The 5867-nt window shown below is 46.2% G+C and overlaps 1 non-coding gene across 1 annotated transcript; it reads left to right on the forward strand.

Annotated features, from left to right (window-relative positions):
* The first annotated feature begins 5168 nt into the window (after positions 1-5168).
* LOC120224284 lies at positions 5169-5238 on the forward strand. The gene has a single exon (XR_005526524.1). It is a non-coding gene; the product is annotated as a small nucleolar RNA SNORD93 (small nucleolar RNA).
* Positions 5239-5867: the final 629 nt, after the last annotated feature.

The raw sequence follows: 5867 nt of genomic DNA on the forward strand, positions 1-5867 counted from the left end.
AGAAATGTCTGTTCATGTCTTCTGCCCATTTCTTAACTAGATTATTTATTTTGAGTGTGTTGAGTTTGATAAGTTCTTTACAGATTTTGGATATTAGCCCTTTACCAGATATGTCATTTGTAAATATCTTCTCTCATTCTGTAGATTGCCTTTTAGTTTCATTAATTATTTCCTTCACTGTGCAGAAGTTTTATCTGGATGAAGTCCCAATGTTTCATTTTTGTTTTTGTCTCCCTTGCCTCCAGAGACATGTCTAGTGAGCAGTGCTATGGCCAGATTCCAAGAAGTTGATGCCTGTGTTCTCCTCTAGGATTCTGATGGTTTCATGTCTCACATTTAGGTCTTTCATCCAAATTGAATTTATTTTTGTGTATGACATAAGAAAGTGGTCCAGTTTCGGGGCGCCTGGGTGGCTTAGTCAGTTAAGCGTCCGACTTTCACTTAGGTCATGATCCCGCAGTTCGTGGGTTTGAGCCCCACGTCGGGCTCTGTGCTGACTGCCAGCTCAGAGCCTAGAGCCTATTTCAGAGTCTGTATCTCCCTGTCTCTCTGACCCTCCCCTGCTCATGCTGTCTCTCTCTCTCTCCCAGAAAAAAAAAAAAAAAAAAAGTGGTCCAGTTTCATTCTTCTGCATGTCACTTACAGCCTAAAAGGGGATTTTTAAAAAAGATAGCCTGTTTTTCACCCATGTGGGGAAAGAAACAAGTGCATCCATATCCCAGTGCTTCCAGGACATGTACAAGTACACCTTTTAATTGCCAAAATCAGCCACACGTATTTAAGCAGATGAAACCAATAAACATCAGTGAGGGGGCAGACATTCTCTCTTGTCTTCACAACAGCCTACAGCTGCTTGGAAAAGGCAGGCTGCTAGGCAGAGACCTGCATGTGGCAATTGGCCCAATGACACCAATTAAAATATTACCCCACTGGAGTGATCATTTAAATTATAAATAATCTGCAATTGCTTTATCTTCTGTCTGACTCTCCACGACAACAACACAATAAAATGTGCATTCAACACACAGACAAAAGTAAATGAATGGGCCAATTAATTTGTAAAAACAAATGCCCTAGATCTGTGTCTGATGTCAGTTCATTGCAAACTAGTGAGACTTGGGATCTCCTGGGCATAAGGATCAGGCAACTACAGGGTTTGAGGAGGGTAATTAATAAGGTGCTTTCTGCCCCTTCTGTATCCCAAACCAACACAGAGTAAAACAGACCATAGAAATTGAAATAGTAAAGTGTTAGCTTTACTACTGATAATATTATGTCTTCAGAGTTTAGTCTTTTCTGCACTGGGTCCCAGTCTAGACCTTGAGTCACCATTGCCTTACAACTGATTCTGGGCAGTGAGGGAAGAAAAAACATGAATCCTCAGTTTATAGCCTTCTAATGGATTTGCTCTTTGTTGAGGAAGATGAGCTGCTGGATATTTCTGTCATGACATACTTGGGAGCCAAAAATTTGAAATGAGTAAAATGCAGAATCATGTTACTGCATAGTTAAAGAGAAATACTACCTTTCATTTAGTTAGGACTATCAAAAGAGGACAGAGGTAAAGGTAATGACACTTTCAATGTACCCAGATGATTGTATACTGAACCAAGAAAACCCTCAATGGCTTCCAGGTGGTCATTTCTTATGCCTCCATTTCCCCTCCCATCAGAGAAGATAAGAATCTTAGCCTGTTCCATTGAGAACTGGGGGCAGGTGGAGAATGAACGTTAACAAGCCTATGCTGGTTTGCATGCTCTCAAAATTCATATTAACACTAGATTTTACTGAGATTCCTTCCTCTCCTGAAAGGGAATGAGGGAAGGATAGGCAGAGGGTTGAGGCATTATCCAGCAGAAATTCCTCCACAGAGAAACATGGGGATAAGGTTTCCCTCTAGCAGCAGCAAAACTAGCCAGAGAAATACCCAACACCTCCTGAGGCCCCAGGATGCCTTCATCTAGAAGTGTGTGTGAAAGGCAGACCAAATACATGCCAGGAAAAGAAAGCCAGTGTGTTTTATCAAGCCCTTACAGCGCACCACACCCTAGGCCATGTACTGGGAATGAGGAGATAAATTCACACTCAAGGCCACACAGGAAAGTTACAGCCTGGGATAAGACCCCATCACTACCACCGTAATGAGCCTTCAAGCTTGATAGCATGAATACTCAACTGCTTTGGGGGATAAATGGTGAATATCTTCTCCTGGAGTAATTTCCCCAGACCCAAGTATATTCCAGGCACTATGCTGAGTTCTGAGGAGCCACTAGAGAAGGAAACAGAGTCCTTATGGAGCTTACATTCCACCATCATGACAACTCTGCTTTTGGAGAACATCCTAAGGCTGGGTCTACTCCACGAGAGAAAATTCTAGCTTACCTATAAAGTCCCTTCTACTCTACAATTCCTCTTCAAGTCTCTTGGCCTCTTTGCTTTTTACCAAATAGTCTCCAATATTTGATGTGCAGTCAGCTTCCTGCTGGTAATGCTAGAGGCACCATTGGTACCTCCTCCAAGGTGCCCTCCCTGACCCCTTAGCAGGCTGGGCTCAGTGGTTGGTGCTGTGCCCTCCGCACACTGTGCGGGCTTCTATCCACAGCTGCACCTCGCTTTATGTTTCCTGAGGGCAGGTGCAGTTTCTCATTCCACTTTACACCCCCAGCACCAAACACATTGCCTGGCAGTCAGCACTCAAAAAATACTTGTCACACTAAACAGTCCCTCCAGCCAAAATAATCTCAAGTACCCCAGTTTAGGACGCCTCAAATCTCAAAATTAGAAAAACAAACTACAAGTAAGCACAAGGCTGAGGACTGCCTGTCCTGTCCAGCAGTGCTTCTTGGCTTGCAGACCACCCAGGGGGAAGGCACGGAATTCGGGGCAGTGGGGGCGGTTACATACCTAACATTATTTGATTTGATGCCAGGAGCTTCATCAAACCTGCAGCGTGTGGTAAATGAACACCCACGCAGAGAGGTGTTCAGGCAAGCGCGCCGAGGCGGCTGTCTCCGAGGCCAGAGCTGGGGAACGTAGGTCGCCGGCAGGGGGCGCGCGGGAGCCTCTGGGCTCCGCAGGTGGGGCGGGTACTAGGCCGGGAGGGGCGCTGGGGGTAACTTTTTGGTTGGTTGTCGTAGGGTGCCGACCTCCCAGGCCCCTTTTAACTTTGGTCTTTCCAGCACCCTCCCTTTTCCGTTGCGGCGTGCGACTCGGTAAGTCTTTTCCAACCAGCCCGACGCCGGGGCCGGCCACGTGGTGTGTGGGGGGGGTCTCTCTCCGGGGGGACTGGCTGCACGCGCCCTTCCGTGTCCGCGTGCTCGCCCCACCCGGGCGTCCGTGACCCGGGTTCGGCCTCAACTTGGCGCCCCCTCTGGAGAAGGAGCACCCCCGAGAGGGCCGTGGTCGGCTGAGGACGGCCGCGTGGAGCCCCGAAACCTTAGTTCCGGGGAAGCCCCCATGTGGCGCCTGCCCCCGGCCCCCCGCCCCACCGCGCCCCCAGTCGCCTCGTCTCTGGTGCCTGTGGCCTCGACGCTCAAGGGCTCCAAGCCACACAAGGCTTCAGGTGCCGTTTTCAAAGAAAAAATAACATTCCGAGAATGCAGCTGCGGGGCGGGGGCGCCCAGCTTGGTCGGGGTCGGTGTTCTTGGCGCACTCGGGGCTCCCGCCTGCGCGGTGTTGCCACGACCTCGACAGAACCAGCTTGGAAAATGAGCGAGCTCGTGGATCTGAGCGCTTTAACTTCGCGTGCGGAGCAGCTTAATTACTGTGCTAGCAACAAACGGAGGCAACGTCGCTCTGACAGCCACTCCGCGCAAATGCCTTTCAGTTGCCACTTTGCAGGGTAGTTCGGCTTTTTAAAAGCTCTGGGGGTTCGTCTTGCGGGAGCTGATACCTGCTGTGAGCCCTGCCTGCAATTTTCTGCCCTAGATTAACCTTTTCAGGAGCGACCAGTACCTTACGCAGTACAGGACCCTCTTCCGACATTTTCAGGGCGTGAAGCCTGAGGGGGAAAAAACCTGAACCATTGGGATTCTGATTTGTGTCCTCCAAGACGCTGGCACCCATGCTGTAGAAAGGGTTGTTCTCCCGATTTAGTAAAATTTGTAAAGATCTGAATTTAGAGTTGAATGAATGAAGGAATCCTTGTATCCTAAGTATCACTTAGTGAATCTCTTGAAATGGGAAGCTTGTGGGGGTTACATGTTTGCCATTAGTTTTTACTTATTAGGAAATGTCTAATTTTACTGACTAGGAAACTGAATGGGACATCCAGTGTATCGTGCTTTTAAAGGGGAGGGGGGGGAGTAGCATTTGCAAGCTGTGCTATAGGCACCCCCTTTCCAGCCATATCTATTAGCCCAGAGCACAGGGACAGGTTTCTTGCCCTGAGTCCCTCAGTCTGGTGACCAGCCCTGCAAAACGGTGAAATGCAATGGTCAGACTTTGTTTTATAATTGATTTATGTGTTGGGGGTTTCTCTTGAGCCAAACTGTTCCAACATTCCCATGTGAGAGAGACACACGGGCTGAGGGAGCCGGGCACCATGACAAGGAAGCGGCAGCTTGAGCCAGCTTCTATTTAAGGATCGTGGACACTGAGCAAGTGCCGAGGACTGTTCTCAACTTGCTGGGCTCTGCCTTTGTGTCAACAAGTTTCAGGCTTCCGTTGGGTTTTTAACTCTGGTTAGGGCTTGTTTCAGTGTTTCCTAGGTATAAACTGTTGCCAGTAACATTTTGGCTTTTTTCCCCCCAAAATTGATACTATTCCATGCTAATGTAACAGATCAAGTTGGACAGGTCGTGGCTGCTGACATTATGTTATATGGAATCCTAGACCACAGAAACTTAATTCACTGTTCATTTTACTCCTGGCTGGAAAGTACCAAGGAGATTTCCCAAGTGTGAGGACATTTGGAGAATGTAGACTTTTTAGGTGAAATTTATTCAAAGGTAGCTGTTGAGTCATCAAAGGTAGCTAGTAGGTGACCACAATAAAAAGATACTCTTTGCATAACAAAAAAACCTCCCAAATCATAAAGAGTTCAATGATAACTCTTAACGTTGTTCTTCTCACTTTTCTATCAGGCACAGTCCAGTTCAAGATGCTGATGAACTTCAGGTATGGACCAAAAGGAGAGAATTTGTTATTAAATAGCTGAATCGAATTCTTGGCCAAGGATGAGAACTCTTAATCTGATTGGATATACTTCTGATGGGTTAAAGGATTTACCTGAGGCCAACTTAATAGGAATTGGTTACATGCAGTCACATCCCTCCTCCCTTTAGAAAGTACCTTTTAGATAGGAAGGGGGGAAAGCCTGTAGTAAATAGGCAATACTTTATTATGCCAAGAAAAGGTTCTTTTTAATGGGTTTAATCTTTCAAAATATCTTTCCCTATAGTGGCCATGTTGAGTTTTAAAAAGATAGGGTTTGAGTTAAAAATTCACTTTTATATCAGAACATTACTAAGCGAGTTGACAATGCATAGTATGTTGGGGAATTCTATTAACTTACCTGCTGCATACCTTTTGTAAACATGGTCTAGAAACCACTGTTTATTTTCGTAAAAGCACATCTTATTTCATAATTGCCGATCTAATTACCTGCTGTGATACTTCTTTTACAGGTCTGGTACTGGAAAGACAACTGTGGTGTTTGAAAGAAGCTTTTCAAGTAGCTAAAGTGTATTTGAACATACAGTGATTGAATAGAGGCTTTTGCTCTCTTTGTCCCTTTCATGGTAGTAGCAGGGGTGAACTTTGAGAAGGTGCCATATATCTGTAAGAACATATATCTGTTAGCCCCATAGAGAATTTTGTAGAATTCCATTCTATTATTTAGTCTTTTCTACCCACCAGCCCTAGCC

Source organism: Hyaena hyaena, unplaced genomic scaffold, assembly GCF_003009895.1.
Source record: "Hyaena hyaena isolate Hyena2069 unplaced genomic scaffold, ASM300989v1 scaffold_1148, whole genome shotgun sequence".
Classification (NCBI taxonomy): domain Eukaryota; kingdom Metazoa; phylum Chordata; class Mammalia; order Carnivora; family Hyaenidae; genus Hyaena; species Hyaena hyaena.